At 43.7% G+C, this 24,062-nt stretch overlaps 1 non-coding gene across 1 annotated transcript; it reads right to left on the bottom strand.

The window, feature by feature from the left end:
• Window positions 1–11,097: 11,097 nt before the first annotated feature.
• LOC121155724 lies at window positions 11,098–11,202 on the bottom strand. The gene has a single exon (XR_005883711.1). It is a non-coding gene; the product is annotated as a U6 spliceosomal RNA (small nuclear RNA).
• Between the last annotated feature and the right edge of the window lie 12,860 nt (window positions 11,203–24,062).

Raw genomic sequence — 24,062 nt, 5'->3', positions numbered from 1 at the left:
GCTCTTTACTTTTCAAAAAAAAAAAAATCTTCCTTTCGTCCAAATGCTTTTCAGAAAGTAAGATTCACTTCTGTCAGGAATTTAGCCCCTGTGCTGCATGCATTCAGGGTAAGTTACATGCCTGGATGCTGAACCCAGGTGAAGTGCAGTCTTAATTCTTTCACTGCCATGTTAGTTGTCACTCGCATGTTGGAGATAGTCACCCAATGTCTTGTTGGTATTCTTGGTCACCACTGTAGCCTCACCTCCTAGGCCACCTTTTTGGGATTGAACACATATTTTGGGACAATCAACATGAATTTAGTGACTACTGTATTTGACATTTACAGCAAGCCCAGAGGGAGATTTTCTTAAGTCCAGTTTACAAATAAGGATCGCAAATAACTTACAGAACTTAATCTGATGTAAATCTCTTTGCTTTCTATAATACATCTCAAAACTATATACATTCCTTTTTAAATTTATTTATTTATTATTTTAGATTATGTTTACATGGATTGGGAAGGATGTAGGGTCAGGAAGAAGTGGGTGTGATCATTATTTCCAAACTGTATCTTTCTTCTTCCCATTTCTGGGGGAAGAGAGGAGATAAGGGGACAGGCCATCACCAGGCTCCCAACCATCCCAGTACCCGAGGATAGGGAAAAGCCACCTGATATCAACCCAGGGTCACAATGTGGCACATGCTGCAAGGGTTCTGCCTAGGTGGATGTGATAGTTTCAACATGCTGTCATACTCACTGATCTGTGGATGAGGAATCCCTTCCAATGTCCATTGGCTGACACAGTCGACATTGGAATGCCCAGATATTTGCTATCATTGTTTGGCTGAGGTAGTTGTTCATATGTTCTGTTCTCCATTCTCCGCCATGGTGCCAGATGTCCTCTGCAGGCCCCAGTGGTAATGTCCTCTATGTGTACCATAGTTGGCCGTTCAGCATTCAATCCTTTACACAGAGGAGGATCAGTTCTCACAGGTGGGCTGATTTACCTGGGCCATGAGACCCAGAATCTGCTGGAACCCCCATCCCCGGGGCTCATGGACCTAGAACCCACCCTGCAGTGACCTGGGCTATAAGTCTCAAGCCAAGCCAGACCCCACACCCCTGGGACTCATAGATCCAGCACCTACCAGGCAGGTGGACCCAAGACCCTGAGCCATGCATCCGGAACTCACTGGAGCCCCCAACCCCAGGGCTCATGGACTTGACACCCACCTTGCAGGGCCCAGTGACCTGGGCTAGGAGATTCAGGCCCCTTTGGACCTCTCACCCCCTGGGGGTCACAGGCTCAGCTCCTACCATTCAGCCAGGCCCAGTGACCTGGGTTAGTAGACTCAGGCCCTGCTGGATCCCCAAACCCTTGGAACTTACAGATGCTGCACCCACTTCACAGGTAGGCTGAAAGTCCTTGGCCATACAACCCAGGCCCCACTGAACCCGCTTTCCCTCTGGCTCATGAACCTGACACCCACCACACTGGTGGGCCCTGGAACCTGTCCCAGGTGACCCAAACCCCACCAGACCCCTCACTCCTGGGATTTATGGATCCAACACCCATCTTGCAGTGAGGTTGAAGGGCTCCTCAATTCCTGGGGCTCACGGATCTGGGGCACATCCCCCAAACTGGCATGGCTCATCTCACCTCGGCATCCATCAGTGGGTGCTGTGACCTAGTTCAATTCAACATGCTTCCTGTTCCAGCTTATGCTGGTTGGTGCTGCAGCCTAGTCTTACCCAATTAGCTCCCCATCCTGGCTCCAGTGTGAACTGGCTGGTGTTGCAGCTTGGCTCTGCCTTCCTGCACCCCATCCTGGTTCTCATATCTGCCAGTGAAGGTTATTAACTTGCACAGTCTGGCCCACTCCCTGACCTGACCCACATGTATGCCAGCAGGTACTGTAACCTGGTCTGGTTTGGACTGCTCCTTGCCTTGGCTCTTGCACTCATCTGCAGGGAATACAACCTGACAAAGGAGTTCACCAAGCTCCTCTATCTGGTCTCCTCCCAGTGGTTGATCTTGTGCACATTTGGTAGTTTCTTGCCCAGGTTGACTTTGTCCATCTCTTGCCCTGGCAGTATCCATGCTCAACTGGCCCACACCCTTTCCAGTTCTTACTGTTGGGTTTTGCAACCCAGCCACACCTGGTCTGTGCACATTCAGAGCCAAGACCTAGCGCAGCCTGTTCTACACCCACCCTGGCTCCCACAAGTACCAGTGAGTGCCGGAGTCTATCTTAGTCTGTCGTTCCCCAGACCCAGTCTACACTCATGTTATGGGAGACTGCAGCTGTATTCAGCCAGGCACAATGCTCTGATTCTGGCTCTTGTGCTCACCAGTAGAAATTCCAGTCTAGCTATGGCATCCTCTTAGCTCTCTAACCAGACCTATTCCCAGCTACAGATCTTGTGTATGCCAATGGAGATTGCTGTTCCACATGGGTGAACCCATATATTCCTCTGCAGACTCTACTCCTAGACCTGATTCACTCATACATTTGACTCATATGTTTGTCAGCTTTGTGGCCAGCCTCATAGTACCCATTCCTTTTTCTGTTCTCTGCTGGGTTCCATGTTGTAGCTTTTCAAGTAGAATGGCCTTGTTCATGGAAGTCTCAAAGTGGTCATTCCTTACCTGGACATGTAACCCTCAAATCCCTTTTTGTTCCCACCTGTGTCGTCTCCCAGACTCCCTGTAACCCCACACCCCCAAGTTCCTAGAGCGCACTGCCAGGTAGCCTGAGGGCTTTTCCTGGCACCATTAGCTACCAGGCCACCTGGCCTGGGTTCCCCTGCTGAAGCCACATAATTAAGTTGTCACAAAGTTCTGATTCTTTTGCTTACTCTCTGTGCAGCTTGTTAAGTTAGCTATTTATTTATAAAATCAAAAAGGTTCTTTCTACTTAATACCTTTTTTGAGAAGTGGGGTACACCACACACAGAGAAATAGAGGGAGAGAGAGAGAGAAACTCCAACGTGCTAGTTCATTCTCCAGATGCCAGCAGTGGCCAGTCCCAGGCAAGGCTGAAGCTAGAAGTCAGGAACACAATCCAGGTTTCTTCATGTAGGCATCAGAGGATCAATCACTTGTACTATCACCTGTTACTGCCCACGTGGCTCATTAACAAGAAGCTGAAATTAGGCATGGAGCTGGGACCAAAACTCAGACACTGTGCTACGGGATGCAGGCATCCCAAGCAATGACTTACCTGCCAGCCAAATATCTATGCCAAATATTTAAAAAAATCTGATCATGGTGAAAGCACAACGTGAGGTTCATCCTCTTCACACATTTTTTTTTTTTTAAGGAATATGGGAGAAGTAGGGAGTGACTAATTAAATACATACATAGTTTTTGGTTAAGACAAGTCAGCACTAGCATGCTACTACACTTGTAGTTCCACATTCCTTAGTTGCTTGCCTGTGCTTTATTTCAACAAGGTCATTCTTAGACTAAGAAAACAAAATAGTACTCAGAATTGTTTTTTGGAGAGAAGGTAACACCTGGTAGGTACCTACCCTGGGCTAGGAAGAAGGAAGGTCTAGGTTTGTCTGGGCTCCCTTCAGGTCTCTAAAGCCGTGTTGGCTACTTCAGAAGAGATTTGTTTGACAACGAAAAGCAGATAGCAAACTAGCGGAGATGTGCCAAGTGCTTCAATAACGCCAGGCTCGACACTGAGAGCCTTACATGAATGACCTCATGCGGTCCTGGACAGCTCTCTGAAGGACCGTCATCCCTGTTGTACAACGGGAGGTCAGAGCAGGCAGAGCTGGGTTGTGATCTCTGCTGTCTCCCTGCAGTGTCCACCTGTACTGCTCCTGAGCTCTGCACCAGGGTGTTGGCATGGGGCTCCAGCCCAGCAGTCACACACAGTGGGTCAGGGGGCATCTGTCATCCCCATGTTCTGGTCTCATCCCCTGGAGCAGTCCACAGGGACTACTGTCAATCAGAAGCCGACTTGATTTCAAGAGCTTTGATTACACAAGCAGTACGATAGGCAGCTGAAGCTGCTGTGTGAGGGAAAGATTCAGAGGGAGGAAATACAAGGAACTTGGCCAAATGTGAATATTTATATATTTTTCCAGATAATTAACTGTGGCAGCTTTAAAGTGAAATATTTGCCAGTGCTGGTGAACATTACCCAGTGCAATGCTATCTTTTGATTAAACAACATATGCTCTCTAAAAGTGCATATGCATGAGGAATACAGAGAAAAGTGCCAAGATGCTCATGATTCCGGATTTCTCAGACTTGGTGGGTGTCAGCCAGACTCTTATGAAATGTAGAACTTTGGAGGGGGAGAGAGAGAGGCTGGCATTCTGTTGATTATGCATTTTATTTTTCCTAATCCACCTACAAACGATATTGTCAGTGTTAATAACATCAGTGGTAGTCTACAGAATGTTGAATTAAATTTGGTAGCCGGAAGGAAGATGAGCAGCTTCATATTTAGGGTTCAGTTTAACTTCTCTGCAGAGTTAATTTTTAAGCTCCATTGCTCTCAGACTTTAGATGAATCAGCATCACCTGTTGGGATGGTTAAACAGAGGTGGCTGGACTCAGCCCTGAGCCTCTGACTCCGCAGGTTTGACTGGGAGAGGGTTGCAAGGATTTTCATTAAAAAATTTATTTTGCAGCAAATGCATCATTATGGGGTACAGTGCAACATTTTAATACAGGCGCATGATGTAGATTATAAAATCATATCAAGAAATTTACCTTCGCACGTTGTTATCTTTGCACTGAATTTGGAGCCTACTGACACCTCTCAGTTTTTTACAGAGACCACATTGTCATCAGCTACTACGCTAACTAGAGCTGGTTACCTTCACCAGGTCACTTTTTAATACTCATTGCACAACAGCCCCCTTTTCCCATTTCCAGCCTGTAATAATTTTTACTTCAAGTTCAAATCAGCTACTTAAAATTGTATATTGTTTTCTTCCACTTGGAAGACAGAGTGAGATGAGAGACAGAGAGATTTTACATCTGTGGATTCACTACCCAAATGGCCGTAACATCCAAATCTGAGATAGACTGAAGCCAGAAGCCAAGAACTTTATCTGTGTCTCCCACTTGGGTGGCCCAAGTACAGTCATTTTTCATTCATTTCATTTCATTGTCTTGTCAGATAGATTATCAGGGAATTAGATCAAAAGCAGAACAGATGGGACTTGAAATTGCACTGTGATATGGTATTGCAAGCAGTCTCTTAATTCACTGTGCCACAGCATTAGTGCCTGGTTTCAGCTTTGGAAGAACATACATATAGGACTCCATGACATAGTGTTTGTACTAATTTGTATTCCTGCCAACAGTGGAGAAGGATTTCCTGTTTTCACATCCTAACCAGCATTTACTGTATTTTTCTTTCTTATTAATAGGTATTTTAACTGAAATGGAATAGTACTTTATTGTGGTTTTGATTTATATTTCCTTTATGGCTAGTGACATTGAACATTTTTTCTTTCACATATTTTCTGGACCACTTGTATTTATTCTTTTTGAAATGTCTATCCAGGTGTTTTTTTTTTTTTTTTAACCCAATTCCTAACCGGATTTTTGCTGTTCTTGTTGGATTTTTTTTTTTTTTTGGTTCCTCATATATTCTGGCAATTAATCCTTTGCCAAATGCAAATATTTTTCTCCCAACGTGTTGCTTATCTCTACACTCTATTGATTTTTCCTGTGCCGTGAAGAAGCTTCTTTGAGATCCCATTTATCTGGCTTTGCTTTTGTTGCCCGAGTGTTTAGGGTCTCATCTAAAAATCATTGTTTATGCCAGTGTCGTGAAGTGTGCCCCTTATATTTTCTTCTAGTAGTTTCACGGGCCTTACCTTTACATCTTTGATTTTAAGTTGATTTTTGTAGAAGTGAGGGTGGGTGGTACAAACTTCAATCTTTTTCTTATTGATATCTAATTTTCCCATCTCCTTTTACTAAGCCAGAATATGCTTTTGGCAATTATGTCAAAGATGAGATGGCTGTAGAAACATGGATTAAATTTTTGGATTTATAATTTATTCCATTGGCTTGTGTGTTTATGTTTTTTTTCAATACCAGTACCATAATGTTTTGAATGCAAAAACTGTATTATGTCTTGAATTAGTATTGTGATGTCTCAAACTTGTCCTTTTTGTTCCAGATTTCTTTGGTTGTTGAGGGTCTTCTGTACTTTTGTATGAATTTCAGAATTACTTTTTCTAGTTCTCTGAAGAATGTCATTAATATTTTGTTAGGGATTGCACTGAATCAGAGAATCATTTTGTGTATTATGAACACTTTATTTATTTATTTATTTAATTGGAAAGGCAGATCAGATTTACAGAGAGAAGGGGAGACAGAGAGAAAGAGCTTCCATGTGCTGGTCACTCCCCGAATGGCCACAATAGCCAGAACTGAGCTGATCCAAAACCAGGAGCCAGGAGCTTCTTTTAGGTCTCCCACTTGGATCCAGAGTCCCAAGGGTTTGGGCTATCCTCTACTGCTTTTCCAGGCCAGAAGCAGGGAGCCATATGGAAAGTAGAGCAGCCAGGACATGAACTAGTGCAGATTTGTTTTCCTGGTGCTTGCAAGGTGAGGATTTAACCACTGGGCCATCCCACCAGTCCAATATGGACATTTTAATATCAATTATTTCAGCTCATGAGCATGGAGGGATCTTTTCATTGGTGTGTCTTCTTCAATTTCTTTTTATTTGTGTTTCGTAATTTCATTTCACATCCTTGGTTCAATTTATTCCAAAGTATTTCATTTCTTTAGCTATTGTGAATGAGACGACACTTAAAATGTTTTTCTCAGTAGGCCTGTTATTGATATATAACAATGTCACTGATATTTGTGTGATTTTATGTTCTGCAACTTCCCTGAAGTTATGCTTTAGTTTTAATAGTTTTTTTTTTTTTTGGTAAGTCTTCAGGTTTTTCTATGTAAAAAATTACATAATCTGCAAAAAGGGGCAATTTGAATTCTTCCTTTCCTATTTATATGCCTTTTATTTCTTTATCTTTTTTGCTAATTTCTCTGGCTAAATGTTTCAGTAGTATGACTTGAATCAGAGCAGATTTTAGAGAAAATGCTTTCAGCTTTTCTCCATTCAATGCGATGTTGACTGTAGATTTGTCATATATATCTTATATTGTATTGAGGTTTGTTAGTTGTATACCTAATTTGTTCTAACTTTTTTGAACTCACAAGTGGATGTTAAGTTTCACTGAATTTTTCTATAGCTGTTGAAGGGATCATGCACTTTTACCCTTCATTGTGTTGTTGTGATGTATTATGTCTTTAATTTGTACATGTAGAGCAACCATTACATCTCTATGATACACCCTACTTAGGCATGCTGATCTTTTGCATATGCATTGTTGGATTTGATTTGCTAATAATTTGTAGAGAATCTTTGCACCTATATATAAAAGGGATATTTATTTTTTGTTAAGATTTAAAAATTTTTATTTGAAAGGCAGAATTGCAGAGAGAGATTGTTTTCTATCTGTTGCTTCATTCCCCAAATGACTGCAATGGCCAGAGCTCGCTGGTCTGATTCTAAGAGCCTGAAACTTCTGGGTCTTCCACACAGCCCAGGGTCCAAGAACTTGGGCCCTTCACCTCTGCCTTTCTATGCCATTACCGGGAGCTGGATTGAAAGTACAGCTGCTGGGACTTGAGCTGGCACCCATATGGCATGCTGGTGCCACAGGCTAAGGTTTAACCAGCTATGTCACAGTGCCAAACTCTCCGTGATTTTGTTTTTATGTACCTTAATCTGATTCTGGAACCAAAGTAATTCTGGTCTCTCAGAACGAATTTAGACAGGCTATCTTACTTTGGATTTTTGGGAATACTTTGAGAAGAATTGATTATTAGTTCTTCCTTAAAAGTTTGGTAGAAATCAGTTGTGAAACCATCTCATCCTGTGTTTTTCTTTTTTGGGAGTTGTTTGTTTATTTGTTTGTTTCTAGTTACTGACTCCAGCCCATCACTCACTATTGGTCTGTTTAAATTTTCTATACCTTCATGGTTTAGTTTTACTGATTTAACTGTGTCTACAAATTTATCCATCCCTTCTAGGTTTTCCAATTTGTTGGCATGTAATTTTTCATAGTAGTCCTTACTGATATTTTGTATATTTGTGCTATCAGTTATAAAACTCCTTTCTCATCTACGATATTATCTTTTGAGTCTTTTCTCTCATTGTCTTAGTGTAGCTAAAGTTGTATTGATTTTGCTCATTTTTTTCCAAAAAATAATGCTTTATTTCTTTGTGGTATTTTTAAAAACTCTCTATTTCTGCTTTAATGTGTATTATTTCTTTCCTTCTATTAACTTCTATTTTGGTTTGCTGTTGTTTTTCTATATTCTTGAGATGAACTGTAGGGCCCGGCTTGATGGCTCAGTGGCTAAATCTTGAGATGAACTGTTATGTTGTTTATTTGATATTTTTCCTTTTTAAAAAGTTGTTCTTATTACTAAAGCTTCCTTTTAGTTCTGCTTTTGCTGTGACCACTATTTTGACATAGTGTGTTATTTATTTATTTATATTTTTATCTTTATTTTTGATGATGTTTGCACTGTTGATCAGGGTGGGAAGGATTTGAGAGGATTTGAGGGTTAGGGAAAAGTGGGTGTGATCTTGTTTCCAAATTTTCTATTTCTTCTTCCTGTATTTGGGGAAAGGTGGGTGATAGGGGAGAAGCCATATCAAGTCTCCCAACTGTCCCAGTACTTGGGGTTGTGGAATAGCCTCCTGATACCAACCCAGGGTCCTAATGTGGCGCATGCTCTGTAGGTTCTGCCCACATTTTGTTGTTATCGTTTGGCTGGTGTAGTTGTCTAATTTGCTCTGTACTCCTTCCTCTGCAGGCTCCAATGGACAGCCACAATCCCCAATGTACATGAGGGTCTGCAGTCCACTGCTCCATCCTTTCCACTGAGGACAAATGTTTTGCAGGTAGGCCCAAGGACCTGGGCCAGGTGATCAAGACCCAGCCAAACTGTCCACGCCTGGGGCTCACAGACCTGGCACCAGCTGTGCTCACATTGGTATAGCTTGCCTTATCTTGGCATCCATCAGTGGGTGCTTCAATCTGGCTCCGTCCAGGCTGTCCCCAGTTCTGGCTCCTGCTGATGGGTGCTGCAACCTAGTCCAGTCCAGCCAGAGGCCAGTCCTAGCCCTCATGTGGACCGACTGGTGTTGGGGCCCAACCCAACCTGTCCTGCACCCCATCCTGGTTCTCATATCTGCCAGTGAAGGTTATTAACTTGCATAGTCTGGCCCACTCCCTGACCTGACTCACATGTATGCCAGCAGGTACTCTAACCTGGTCTGGTTTGGACTGCTCCTTGCCTTGGCTCTTGCACTCATCTGCAGGGAATACAACCTGACAAAGGAGTTCACCAAGCTCCTTTAACTGGTCTCCTCCCAGTGGTAGATCTTGTGCACATCTGGTAGTTTCTTGCCCAGGTTGACTTTGTCCATCTCTTGCCCTGGCAATATCCATGCTCAACTGGCCCACACCCTTTCCAGTTCTCACTGTTGGGTGTTGCAACCCAGCCACACCTGGTCTGTGCACATTCAGAGCTCTCCCATGGTTCATCAGGAGCCAAGACCTAGCGCAGCCTGTTCTACACCCACCCTGGCTCCCACAAGTACCAGTGAGTGCCGGAGTCTATCTTAGTCTGTCGTTCCCCAGACCCAGTCTACACTCATGTTATGGGAGACTGCAGCCATATTCAGCCCACCCCATTGCCCACATTCCATCTCTCCCACTCACTAGAAAGAACTCCACCCCAGCCGGTGTGTCCTCTGAGCACCCAAGCAGGACTTTTCCCAGACTCAGATCTTGCACCTACGAGCATAGGCTACAGTTTCACAGCACTGAGTTCACACCTCCCCTCTGCCCCCAGACCCTGATTCTCTCACACTACATTACGTGCTGCCTACCTGTTCTGACTCTTCCTGGTGAGTACTGTGATCTAGCACTTCTAGGTAAGCCCCCAGCTCTAGCTTTAATGTATGCCAGTGAGTGATATTCAGTGATGTTTGCTGCTAATTACCCCACTTGTGCTGGTGCTTCGATCTGATTTTTAAAGTCGTCCCATTCCCCTGTTTGGTCTCAGTCCCCTCACTTACCTGAATGTACAGTAGCCTTGTGTGCAGGGCTCCCTCTGTAGTCATTCCTCACCTGGACGTGTACTGGCAGGTCCCTGCTCACCCTCACTTGTGCCATACGGCAGACCTTCTGTAAGCCCAGTCTCAAGTTCCCAGAGTGCACTGCTGGGTGTGGATGCAAGGTGAAGATTTTAGCTATTAGGCTACCATGCTGGGACCCTAGCATGTTGTTTTAATTTTCATTTGTTTCAGGGAAATTTTATTTTCCTTTTGATTTCTTCAATCATTATTGTTCCACTGTTAATTTTCAGTGTATTTACAGACTTTTAAGAGGCTTCCCCCTTCCCTTTGGTTTCTTGTTTTATATACCACTGTGATCAGAAACAGTGATTTGAATTTATTGAAACTTAGTTTGTGGCCTAATATATGTCCTATCTAGGATAAAGTTCCTTGTACTTAAGAATGTGTGTTCTGCAGAGGTTTGATAGAATGTTCTGTAAATTTCTTTGTTTACTTTTTGTTTGATCTATCCATTGATGAAAATGGGGTGATGAAGTTCTCCACTACGATTGTATTGAAATTGATCTCTCACTTTAGGTCTAACAATGTTCTTTCATAAAACGGAGTGCTCTGGCGTTAGATGCATTTACAATCATCGTATTGGTGATTCCTGTTCTTTATATAGTGACACTCTTCATCTCTTTTGACGGTTTTTTCTTACCATCTCTCTTGTCTCATGCGAGTGAAGCTACTTTTGCTACTTTCTGTTTTCTGTTTGCATGCTATCTCTTTCCGTCCTTTTGCTTTTGAGACTGTGTGTGGGACTTTCCTAGTGATGGAAGTTTCTAATGGGTAGATATTATTGGAAAATGGCTCTTTTTCTCTAAACCCATTCAGCCGGTCTGTAGCTTTTAATTGGATAATTTAATCCATTTACACTTAACTTATTAGTCATAAGTAATGATTTTATTCTGCCACTTAAGAAAAATATGGAATGCTGCATGGATTTGCATGTCATCCTTGCACAGGTGCCATGCTAATGTTTTCCGTATCAATCCAAAGTTAGTACTCAGCCTGACAAAGCAAGTGCAATAATCTTCATTTCTAATGAGTCCCAGGTGCTGCTGGGACTTGATCCCCGGACATTTCAAAAGCAACTGACAAACGTTAAGAACCAGATTCCGCAAGCAGCACATGAAATGTTGTTGAACCAGAGGTTAGATTTTGATATTCAAGAGTTTATTCTGACACATTTGCAGAAGGCCACATACACTTTTATTTGTCAAGAGTACTGGTTGTTTAGATGGATTAGTACATGGCATAAAATCAGTTTGTGAAGGGCTGGTCGTGTGGCAGAATGGTTAACACTCTGCCTGCGACACTGACATCCCATATGGGTGCTGATTTGAGTCCTGGGTGCTCTACTTCTGGTCCAGCTTCCTGCCGGGAAAGCGGTGGAGGTCAGCAAGTCCTTGTGTCCCTGCACTCAATGGGAGAACTTCAGGAGGCTCTAGGCTGCTAGCATCAGAGCAGCCTGCCCCAGCTTTGGCTGTTGCAGCCATTTGGGGAGAGGGCCAGCAGATGGAAGATCTCCTTCTATTGGTAATCCTGCTTTTCAAATACAAACAAATCTTTAAAAAATCAATTTGTGATTATCCTCAAATTGTAAACTGGACTTTGTGTGTTGACTTACAAATTATTTATTATTTTCTGGATGTGCCATCAGTATACCTTCAAAGGCTTATGAAGGGATGGCTTTCATGAAAAACCATCCACTTACGTGAATGACAACACCTGCCTATGCAAGTGCTTTTATGCTTAGTGGCTGATGGGTTCATTGGTTCGTGTTGCTGTTCCCATTTATGACTTTTCTCAGAAACTCCACAGTTTCTCCTAGACCTGAATTCTCAGGAAAAACAGTTTCAAAGGATAGGGTATTCATATAGCTTAAAAAAAATACTTCAGTTATATTGACATCTTGGTGCAATTATGAATATTACACAACATCCCACTCTAATGAAGTCAAATATGAAAAGCAAGATGCTTTTTGTACTTATGGTTCACCAAGTGATATTTTATTATCCATAGATACTATTTTTAGAATCAATAAATTTGGGCTTAATTTCAAATGAGTGTGAGAACCAACGTATTTAAGATATCCTGAAACTTAGGAAATCTTTCCCTTACTTTGATATTAGGTGACTAAATTAGAGATATCATCCTGGTTTCCTGAATTCCTGCATTCATCACTCATCGAAACTTCAAATCTCTTTTCCAGCTCAGAGACCATGAAGAACATGTGAACTTCAACTAGCGGATGAGTTGTACAGTCTGATTCTTTTTAAAAAAAGATTTATTTATTTTACTTGAGAATTGGAGTTGATGAGAGGAGGAGCAGAGGGACAGAGTGAAACAGAGATCTCCCAACCACAGGTTCATGCCCCAGATGGCCATGACGGCCAGGGTTGCAGTGATCCGAAGCTAGAAGCCAGGAGCTTCTTCCAGGTTTCCCACATGAGTGCAGGGCCCAAGGCCATGGCCCATCCTATGCTCCTTTCCCAGCTCAGACATGGAGAGTTGGATCAGAAGTGGAGCAGCCAGTACTTAAACTGCCACCCCTGTGGCTGCAAGTGCCATAGGCAAAGAACTAGCTGCAAGTGCCATGGCAAAGTGCCATGCCAATGTGTCAGCCTTGTTAGATTCTGAAATGAGTACTTTGAACATTAATATAAAGACATAGAAGAAGTTAAAGATACTTCACTCCGGCACATTAACCATTTTAAGTTACAGGCTCTTGGAAAATAGCAGGTGCAAGATGATTTCTGATTCTTCTTCTGTTTCTTTAAAGCCAAGGATGAAATCCCTAAGCCAGTGATGTTCCACTTAAAATAAATGAAAAAATAATTCTTAGTCTCGGGGGTGAGAAGCTGAGTCTGAGGGACATTTGTACAAATCAACCACATGACACTAACTCTTAACTTCCCAGCCACTTGGTCCAGGTAACTACTTGAGCCCAAAGTCCTCTGACCTTGTCATAAATTTCTTTATTTATGCTTTCTTACTAATCCCTTATGAAGGCTCCTGTGCAACATAAAACCCATATTAAACAATTTTTTTATGTTTTTGTTTTGTTTATCATATGTTCATTTCATATTAGTAGGTCCAGTTTAAAAAAAAAAATCTAAAAGGGTGAGAGGTAAAATGGGGCTTGTACCACTAAGAGCAATAATCAACATATTTATCTGGGCCAATGGTTCTTTATTGGGATTTACTTTACACCCTCCAGCTCTGAGATGCTGACACTGTCTGGAGACATTTTTTTTTCTATTACAACACTGTGACGTTTCTACTGACATCTAGATTTAAAAAAAAGAAAAAAACACCAAAAAAACGAAACAAAAACAGAGCAGCTGCTGAGCACCCAGCAATGAACAAGGCCAAGAATTGTGTGATCCCAAAGACGAATTGAGCCAAGATTAAGAAATTAATCCGAGATTCTCTCAGTTCCTTGGGTGCTGTGGAAATGCCACATCGCTGCAGGCTCTGACGTCTCAGTTCAGTTCAATGAAAGTGTCCAAGAGATGAATCTAACAATTGGGTGCCCATGCTGGTGTCAGGCCAGCTGGGAGACAGTGGTGGTCACTTGGGCCAGTCTGCGAGCAGCAAGCCTACTGCTCTCATTCCTTGGTGTGGAGTCCAACTCTGGCAAGCGGTGTGGCATTCACTTTGAAGTCGGAGGGACAGGCAGGCCCTTTCCTGCCGTGGTGGTGTGGAGCTGCAGAAGTCATTAAGCAGCATTTTGAAGGAAGAATGATGATTTCTTTCCCTTCACACATCACATTCAGTTAATTTATTCTGACTGGGTGAGGAACCATCCAGTGCTGGACTGTGTGTGGAAATACATGCCTTCTCCTCATTATCGCTAATGGGAGTTTCAAAGCCGCTTGCAGATTTAGTGCCCTATTTGGTCTGACTTGTATAACACCTGTCAGTAGGCTGCTTTCCTGCTATGTCATTAATATTTAAATAACGCTATTTAAAGGTCAAGCTGCGCTTACAGCAATATTAAAATACAGCGTTCCGAGTCTCTAGATGGTGATGTGATGGACTGGGAGTGGAGACGTGTGGAACACGGTGAAGAGCCCTGTGGAAGAGACAGGAAGCCATATATATATTTTTAATTGCATCAATATAATTACTAGACTAAGATGGCTGCTTCTATTTTAGAATTTTTGATCCTAATTCTAAGCGTCTAGGTCCATTGGCTGAATTTGTTACGAGGTAAGCTGGAAGAGGCAAGGCTTTTCCAACAAGCACTTTGCAAGCAGGAGATGTTGGAGAGTATCTCTCGGCTCCTCAGTGCTCCTGTCAGTCCCTCTCCTATTGCCTGCGATTGGCCCCCTGCCCTTTCTCCTTTCTGAGGTCCCTGTCTTTGGTGATGTGTTTGGGTTTTTCTCTCCTGGGAATTGACTTGGCTCAGTTTCTTTGTCCACCTTTGATAGATGTGCCCTTCCTTCTGGGTGTGGTGGATGCTTTGGGAAGGAGCTTTGCCCTGGTCTGAATCTTTGTGTCTTCCCCTGAATTTGTATGTTGAAATTCTAGCCCTCAAGGGGAAGGTGTTTGCAGGAGAGGACTTTGGGAGATGAGTATTTCAGGATGGGGAAAGGGGATCCCCAATGGAAAGGATTAGTATCCTCACATAAGGGAACTCAGAAGGGAACTCCTTTCTTCTGTCATGCGGGGACATACAGAAGTTCCCAGTAAACCGGTTCCTCACCTGACACTAAATCTGCCAGAACATTCATTTTGGACTTCCTGGCCTCCAAAACTGTAAGAAATAAATGTCAATTGCTTGCAAGGAACTCAGTGTTTTGTCATAGCAACCTGCATGGGCTAAGCTGTGCTCATGCACAAATGATGCTAATGTGAACATGTGACAGTCAATGTCAGATTTTGGCCACCCAGCCTTCATCTATTTGCCACTACTTTCCACTATTGGGTCTTGGTATCATCATTTATCCAGGTACTTGGCCTCTATGAGGCCTCATTCTTCTTCAATTGAGACAAGTAGATAGTGTCCATTCATCTCAATGGCCCCACAGAGAGCAAAACCTTTCTGTTTTCTCTCTCTCTTTTTTTTTTTTCTGAGTTCTCCAGCATTCTCAGTTCTCTCTTCAATCAAGAATGGCTCTAGAATGGTCCATGGATTCTCTGAGCATCTTCATTCTGTGTTTGCAGGGAATTCTTTCTGCCTAACAACGTAGAACTTTCCTGAGACTTACCCTTGCACTTGAGGACCCAAGCTGAGAACCTTTAACAAACATCCTGCAAGATCCTTTGGGCCTTCCATTACTTCTTGCCTTGGTGAGACAGGTTGTCTTAGTTTTCTGTTACTGCAGTAAACTTGGTGGCTAAAACAATGCAAAATGTTTTTTTCTTTTTTCACAACTTCAGAAGTCATGGTAGCAACGTGTCTTCCCTGGCCAAAATCAAAAGGCTGCCAGAGTTGCATACTCATTGCAGACCCTGAAAGACAGTCCATTTCATTGCTTTTTCCAGCTTGTAAAAAAATACCTGCATCCCTTGGCCTGTGCCCAAGTCCATCTTCAAGGTCAGCATCTACATCGTTCCAATCTCTGATTTGCTCATTTGGCCAGCCTCCCCGACACTGCCTTTCCTGCCCTCTGCTTTCTTTCTTTTCTTTCTTTCTTTTTTTTGCTCTCCGCTTTCACTGCTAATGATTCTTGGAATTTTATTTGGTCCACTTGGGTGATCCAGACTCCTCCCCATGGAAAAATCTAGACCACAATCATATTGTGAAATCATCGCCATAGAACTACTCATTCACAACCGCTGAGAATAAGGAATTGGATCTCTCTCTTGGTGGGGATACTGTTATTTCATACCCCATCTGAAACATTTTTCAGATTTGCTTCCTTACTTTTTCTGTAAAAAATAGAATCAAGAATGAGAATATAAGGGTGGACCCAGATCCAGACAATGAAAGCTTTTATCTTAGTGGATTATTATAAGGGAATGACATCCTTTTCCTCATCATTCAGGTAAAGAATTAAACCCCAGAGTCCTCTCTCTGCCACATCACAAACACTGGTCCTTTCTTCCTTCTTACAGAGCCTAATTTTGTAACAGTCACAACTTTGCATTTTACATGGTTTTATCACTAAGTATATATTCTTACTCTATCTTGATTATTTTTGTTTTGCTTATTTCTTTTTGAAAAAGATTTTAAGATTTACTTATTTGGGCCTGGTGCAATGGCTCAACGGCTAAATCCTTGCCTTGCATGCGCTGGGTCCATATGAGTGCCAATTCATGTTCTGGCTGCTCCACTTCCCATCCAGCTCCCTGCTTGTAGTCTGGGAAAGCATTTGAGGATGACCAAAAGCCTTGGAACCCTGCACTGCTTGGGCAACCCAGAACAAGCTCCTGTTTGGATCAGCTCACTTATGGCAGGATGACCACTTGCGGAGTGAACCAGCAGATGGAAGATCTTTCTCTCTGTGTCTCCTTCTCTCTGAAAATCTTCCTTTAAAAAAGATTTATTTATTTTTATCTAAAAAGGTAGATTTACACACATACAGAGAGAAAGAGAGAGAGAGAGAGAGGGAGAGAGAGAGAGAGAGAGAGAGAGAGAGAGAGAGAGAGAGAGAGGGAGAATATCTTTTACTTACCAAATGACTGTAACAGCTTGGGTTGAGCTGGGCTAAAGACAGGAACCTGTATCTTTTTCTGGGTTTCTCATGTGGGTACAGAGGCATAGGCATTTGGGACATGCTCCACTACTTTCCCAGGCATATTAGCAGGCAGCTATTTGGTAAGTAGTGCAGCCAGAACTCAAGCTGGTGCCCAAATGGGATGCCAATGTCATAGGTTGAGGCTTAGCCTGCTATGCCACAATGCCAGCCCCCAACTCTCTAGTCTTGTCCATATAAACAGCCTGATCTTCATATAAAGTTTCTGGTAATCTGTGAGTTCTACTTCATTGCTTCCTGTTTCTCAGAATTCATCTATTGTGCCCTGTGATCTATAGAACTCATAGCCTGGAGTTCGCTGATTGCATGTTCAAAGACACAGTCCAACATGTCCCTGTGTCCTCTGTATTTCCTTTAGATTGTCAGCTGGAGCCAGCACTTCTATCAGATTCAGCTTCAATCCCTATGGCAAGACAATAGGTAATGGTGTGTCCTTTCACCCAGGGGCTTCCCCACCCCCAAATGTCTGCAGCTCTGTTGCTAAATACTCAGACTTCATTTATCCATTAGGTTATAGAATGGTGTTCCAATAACCTCTTTCTTTATCTGAGCAAGAAACATGTCCTGGGGAAAAGAGAAAGACAGAGGCCGGGGGGAGGAAACAGAGAGGGCTTTTATAGCAAGGGGGTGCAGATATTGGGCATACTGGGCTTTGAGAGAATGATGGATTGATCGTAAGGGCCATGGGCTGAGAGTGAAGGAACAGGAAGTCTCCTTTTTGGAAACTTCACTAGGGACCAAGAACTAGCATATAAAACTTCTAAAGATTGCGGAACTCACAGGAGGAAGCACAGCAGAAGGAGAGGTAAGTATCTGAAATGGGACCGGATTAAGATGGCGTGGGTTCTGCCAGACTTCACAGCTGAATCTCAAGCCTCTTCTTACTATCAGCGTTTGTAGTTTAGATGCTTCCTGAGCATTACTCTTTTCGCATAGCTAAGCTGTCTTTGGTATAAGTTTGTTGCAATAAGGCGAAACACCAAGCACAGCGAGATACCTAGCAGTCCTTTATTCCAGCAGGGTAGGGCCACAAGATGGGAGTGGAGGCAGGCAGAGAGGGAAAGGGAAGGGGGTGTAGGTGGAGGTCCATTTTATGCCCTCAGGGTGGATCTTGGAGAGTGCTGGAGGGACCTTGAGGACCTCTGGTCCTTAGTTGCTGCCGGCAGGCCCTGAGGGATTAGTGGCTAAGATGGTTGGGGCCTCAGGGGATTGATTGGTAGGTGGGCGGAGATTAGGGAAAGGGACCAAGAAGGATTGATGGGTGGGGCTGTCAGGTATGGTATCAGGAAGCTACTGCGTATTCGCTGAGTTGGGGAGGAATGCAGGAAGGGCACGAAGTTTGCAAGCAGCAGGAAGGGGAGGCAGAAATTCAAGGTGGCGCTGGATCAGAATGGCAGAGTCTCATCAATCTCACGGCAATGTTCAAGCCACTGCTCACACTGAGCATCTTGTTCCTGCCAGCCTCCTTCTGTGAGAAGGGCTTCTGTTAATTTCAAGGGTCAGAGTATCAGGCCTGATAAAACCCCTTTGTCTTTGCTGCTGCTGCTGGAGTGAGGTCAGCGGAGATGCCTCAGGAGGACTCAGGGTGTCCCTTAGAGTATGGGGGTACCAATGATTAACAGGCACATTGGAGCTGCCCTTGACTGCGGGAAGGGGACGGGACTTCTCATGGAGCAGCCCATACGAGTCCCATCTCTGAATTACTGTCCAAGAGGTGGTTACTTGAGTTTTCAGCTTATCATCAGAATGGAAGGAGGAAGCCACCAGTCTCTCCTTTCTTATGTCCTTTGGTTCTGGACAAGGTGCTATATTGCTGCCCATTGTGAAAGTTTTTTTCCGTCACTGTGACAGAAGACTTCTCTTTTAGTCTCTTAAATAAATCTTGCTTTGCACACTAAAATCGTCCTCATGAAAATTTTTCTTTTATGTGAGACAAGAAATGAAGTTGCTGTTGTCTTTTGTGTCGAGTTCCCTGCAACACCCTGAGGGATGGGTGAGAATGAGAAGTCAGGTACAGGTGAGAAGCTAAAGATTGAAGCTAGAAAATTGGGCTAGATTTTTTTTTTTTCCAGTTTGCAGAGCAAGATTTATTTAAGAGAATGAAAGAGAGGTATACTGCCACAGTGACAGGAGGGGGCTCCAAGGAAGGAAAAATTGGAGAAAATGGTGAAAATGTGACCAAATCTATCCCTCAAAATGAGTTGCAGACAGACTCTTAGAAGCACAGGAGTCTTTATTCATTCTAGTTGGTGACCAAGGCTTGTTCTTGTTGCTGGAAACCAAGGGGCCCTGCCCAGCACGTGCATGTCATGCTGCTCTGAGGATCTGTGCTGCAGTGCAGACTAACTTCCCAAATTCAAGGTTTGATTTGTTGTAGCATCTTACAATGATTGTTTCTAGAGAGAAATGTTCTACTCTTTCCTCCTCTTTGCTGGCTCTTCCTCACCTGGAGAGGTGGAATCAGAGCTTGCAGGAGGGTTAATGTGCCCAGCCAGCTGCTGCCCTGTCTGCATGGCTGATCCTTGTGTCCTGGTCTGCTTGGGTTGCTGTAACAGACACCACAGACTGAGTGGCTTATCAACAGCAGGTTCGCAGTTCTGGAGACTGGGCAGTCCAACACAAGGTGTTGACAGCTATGGTACCTGCTGAATGCTGACTTTCTAGTTCACAAGAAGCTGCTGCCAAAGGTTTAAGAAAAATGTGTTGTGGGAAGAAGTTATGCATGGATTTTGTAATTTTTTTTATTCAAACTTAGCTTTGAATTCCATTTTCTTATAAACTTGTTGAAGCATTTTTGTTGATGGGGTCTGTGCTCTGTCTCAGGTGAACGAGGAGGTTAGCTAGCTCTCGGGCCTGTATGTTTTTGACTGTCTGAAAAGCACAGAGAGAAAGAGACAGAGGTCTTCCCTCCGCTCATTCACTCTGAGTATTGGCAATAGTTTAGGCTGGGTTGGGCTCATAGCTGGGAGTCTGGAACTCCACCCAGGTCTCTAAAGGAGGAGGCAGGGAACCAACTGCTTGAGTCATCATGGCTGTCTCCTAGCAGGAAGTTGGGATCAGGATCGGAGTGGGGCTGGACATAGGCATTCCAAAATAGGGCATGAGTGTCCTAGGTGGAGTCTTAGCCACTGTACCACATGCCCTCCTTGACATGATTTAGAGTGCTGTCTCATCCCAGGAATGGGGGCAATAACATCTACCCTCAAAGTTGTGAGGTTACAATGAGATCACGACCGAGTTCCTAGTGCTAGGAACTCATGCTGTTCAACAAGAAGGTTATTTGACAGCTTCTTGCTTCATCCAATTCACTTTTACAAAGTGAAGCATGACAGCTGTCAGAGGAGCAGGAGCTATACAAAGCCCCGCATGTGTGGCCATTGTTCACAATATCTGTGGTCTCAGATGCCCCATGATTTCACTTTTCAGCTCTCTCCATTGGTGCTGTGTAAGTGTATTGGATGCTGAGATGGCTCACCTGCTTCCAACAGGCCAGGTAAACACATCTTGATCAGACACTGAAAGACTGGTTGGTGGGAAGGCAGTCTGCTCAAAGCAGGGTCAAGCAGTTGCTGTGGAGGGGGACTGATGCTTGTGGAGAGGGTCTCAGGTAGCAGGTACTAACTGCTTAGCTCCTGCTTTTAAATAGTTCCAAAACCTCATTAAAATTTTCAGTGCAAAAACATAGCTTAAAATAGGCATTTACTCAGAGAAAGCACATTTTACAACAGCGTGGGAATGGATTGAAGGAGATGAGAGCAGGCAAGGAATAAGGCTATGTTTCTGCATAAAGGAAGCAGTGGGGGTTGAATCCCATGAGAAAGCATAGAGTGGGTACTGGTATGGTGGCAAGGCAGGTTAGTTGTGTGTCTATATCCCCTATGGATATCAGTTTGTGTTCTAGCTGCTCCACTTCCAATCCAGCTCCCTGCTTATGGCATGTGAAAGCAATAGAGGCTGACCCAAGTGCTTGGACCCCTGCACCCTGTGGGAGACTCAGAAGAAGATGCTGGCTCCTGGCTTTGAATCAGCTCAGCTCTGTCTATCGAGGAGTGAACCAGCAGATGGGAGATCTCTCTGTGTCTCTGCTGCTCTCTGCAAATCTGCATTTCCAATAAAAATTAAGAAAATTAAAAGAAAGTAGAGAGTGTGAGAATTAGTGATTGGGAGGGAGAAAACTAAAGGCACACCTGGAATGACTTCCAGCCTTTTCGGTGTGGGCTACGTGGTTGGTGGGATGTTCCTTGAATTGCAGGCTAAGGAAGAGAGACCGGGGGCTGCCTGAAGAATTCTGGCAGAGAACTTGAGTAGTTCAAGCTATATCCAAATGGAGACAGTGGGTAGTCATGTGAGTCTGGCTTGGGAGAGGAAATGTCTGTTTCCTCTTCCCATTGCTATTTGCTGGTCTGTTCGTCCCTGTCTATAGCTTCTGCATTTCCTTTGAAAGCTGCTTTGTCCCCGGAGACAGGGCCCACAGAGGGCCTGTACTCCTAGCATGGCATTCTCTTCCCAGCATGTTCTGGCTGAACAATCCTACCTGCCAGCTGAATCAGAGCTCGGCTACTGACATCTGAAAGAAGGAAGCTAGTGTGTGTTCTGTGCAGCATGCCGACTCCTCTGGCAGCAAACACATACCATAAAAAGCTGGATGAAATGTTTCCTCCTTTGAAGACAGGAATCATGATCAATTATGCAGCTGTTTGTTTTAACAGCCTGTCAGCAGGTTTCCTGACAAAAACCCTGAACTGTGTTCTTTCAAAGCGTGAATGGCAGGATTCTGTCCTCCCCTCTCACACGCCCACTGCTTCTTCACTTAATGGAAGTAATTAACAGCTGTCCCTTCCCTTCCCTATGAATGTCTGCAAATCTGCAGTTGTATGACCTGGGAAGAAGCCCAATGGCAGAGAAGAAGGTCAAATTTCTGTCCATGCATCTTCTTCGATGTTGTAGAACAAGCATTGTGGCCCAAATCAACCCAGATTCATCAGTGCTGGCATATCATCAAAGAAGAAGAAAGACTTTTAATGGGGTGAGTGAATCAATTCAATAGCTCCTTGGGAAAAAAGAAAAAAAAAAAAAACCCACATTGCCTGCTACCATAGAAACCAGCTCTTTCAAGTGGATTGTAAATAAAAAACAGGGTCCCTGGCTTCATGTTTAGGTGGTATGTGTGTTCTCTTCTCAATATGAAAAGCAGGCCGGGGTATCTGGTCTGTTGATGGTCTGTTGATCTTACTCTCATTGTGTTTGATGACAGTCATTGGGAAACCGTATGATAGTCTTTCTGGGTTAAGAGATAACAAACACATGGGTCTCACAGGTGCCAATATTCATTTCAATGCAGGCAGAGGTTTCATGTTCCTGAGAGCAGACAGATGAATGGTAGAAAAGAATGATGATAAAGAATCCTCTGCCCAGGCCCTGGACACAGCTCAAGCAGTGCCACGGATCCATGAAGAATTGCTCACAGAACTCCGGGAAGGCCATGGCTGTTCTTAGATGCTGCATCTGCATCCTGCAGTTTGCTTTCTGCAGGAGAAACAAATATTTCATTACTGCGGCCAGGGCTGGCCAGGGCTGGCCAGGGCTGGCAAGGGCTGGCCAGGGCTGGCAAGGGCTGGCAAGGGCTGCCCTCAGGTGGATGGTGGCTTCTTGAGTATCTGCGTCAGGTTTTGACTGGTGTCTCTCATGGCACAGCCCATCTGGGAGACTGAATCAAGGAGTGGGGAAGGGTGGTGTGGGACTTCCTTTGCCATCAAGCAGCACCAGGAAACACTGACAGCAAGGTGTTCTGGGAATTCTACATTTGAACACTTTCCCGACTAACCTTTAGGTAAAGGAAACTGTGCATATTTGAAATGTGCACCTCAGGAAAGTGCTACCTGTTTGTGCTTGGATTTAGCCAAATGTTTCTCCTTTGCTGTCAATACTGTGTTGTACTTAGAGAGCAATGATTCTCTGTGCTTTTGTCACACCACCAAATTGTTGGCTCTTTCAGGACAGTGAGCATGCCTTATTCATTTTTGATGCTATCTAGTCTAGCATCCATATACATCCACACTTTAATAAGTGTCTTTCAAACTGAGTTGAAGTGAATTGAAAAACCATGTAAACCTCCACAGGAGAAGTGTCCTGACCTATATTTTAAGTAATAATAAATACAACAGCTTCTAATTATTGGTCATTTATGTGTGTTATCACTTTCTTTTCTTTTTTAAAAGATTTACTTATCTTTATTACAAAGTCAGATATACAGAGAGGAGGAGAGACAGAGAGGAAGATCTTCCGTCCGACGATTCACTCTCCAAGTAAGCACAATGGCCAATGCTGTGCAGATCCAAAGCCGGGAACCAGGAAGCCTCTTCCGGGTCTCCCACACGGGTGCAGGGTCCCAAGGCCTTGGACTGTCCTCGACTGCTTTCCCAGGCCACAAACAGAGAGCTGGATGGGAAGCGGAGCTGCTGGGATTAGAATCGGTGCCCATATGGGATCCTGGCGCGTTCAAGGTCAGGACTTTAGCCGCTAGGCCACGCCGCCAGGCCCGTGTTATCACTTTCAATTCTCTTTCAATTCAGTAAGGTACCTTGTGTTTTTGTCCTCATTTTTTCTCAGATAATGGAAACCAGAACGCTGATTTTCTTGTGTTTGCACTGCTCTAAGTGACTGACAGGGGTTTGAGCCCAGATCTTAAATTTCATAGCATATAGCCACTACTGTGATGTGATGTTGACTCCATGGCTAGGCATAGTCATTTGTTTAGAGAAGATATTAATAGATGTTTGTTGAATGAATAAATCTTTTAAAAAGTATTTTATTTTATTTTTATTTGAAAGGCAGATTTTAACAGAGAGAGAAGGTTTTCCATCTGGTTGTTCACTCCTCAAACGCTCACAATGGCTGGAGCTGAACTGATCCTTGGCCAGGAGCCAGAAGCCTCTTCTGAGTCTCCCACATGGTTACAGAGGCCAAAGGACTTGGGGCATCCTTCATTGCTTTTTTAGACTATAAGCAGAAAGCTGGATCAGAAATGGAGCAGCCAAGTCAGGAATTGGTATCCATATTGGTTATTGTAGCCACATGACACAGGATGAGCCTACAATGTCACTGCACCTGCCCCTAAATGAATACATTTTATGGAAACTCTGGCAACTCAAAGATGTGAAATCTGCTTGGCTTGC

The sequence above is a fragment of the Ochotona curzoniae genome, unplaced genomic scaffold (genome assembly GCF_017591425.1).
Source record: "Ochotona curzoniae isolate NIBS_2020 unplaced genomic scaffold, NIBS_Ocur_1.0 contig_3037, whole genome shotgun sequence".
Lineage (NCBI taxonomy): Eukaryota > Metazoa > Chordata > Mammalia > Lagomorpha > Ochotonidae > Ochotona > Ochotona curzoniae.
Note: the sequence above shows the minus strand (reverse complement) of the source record. Positions and strands in the feature narration are given on the sequence as shown.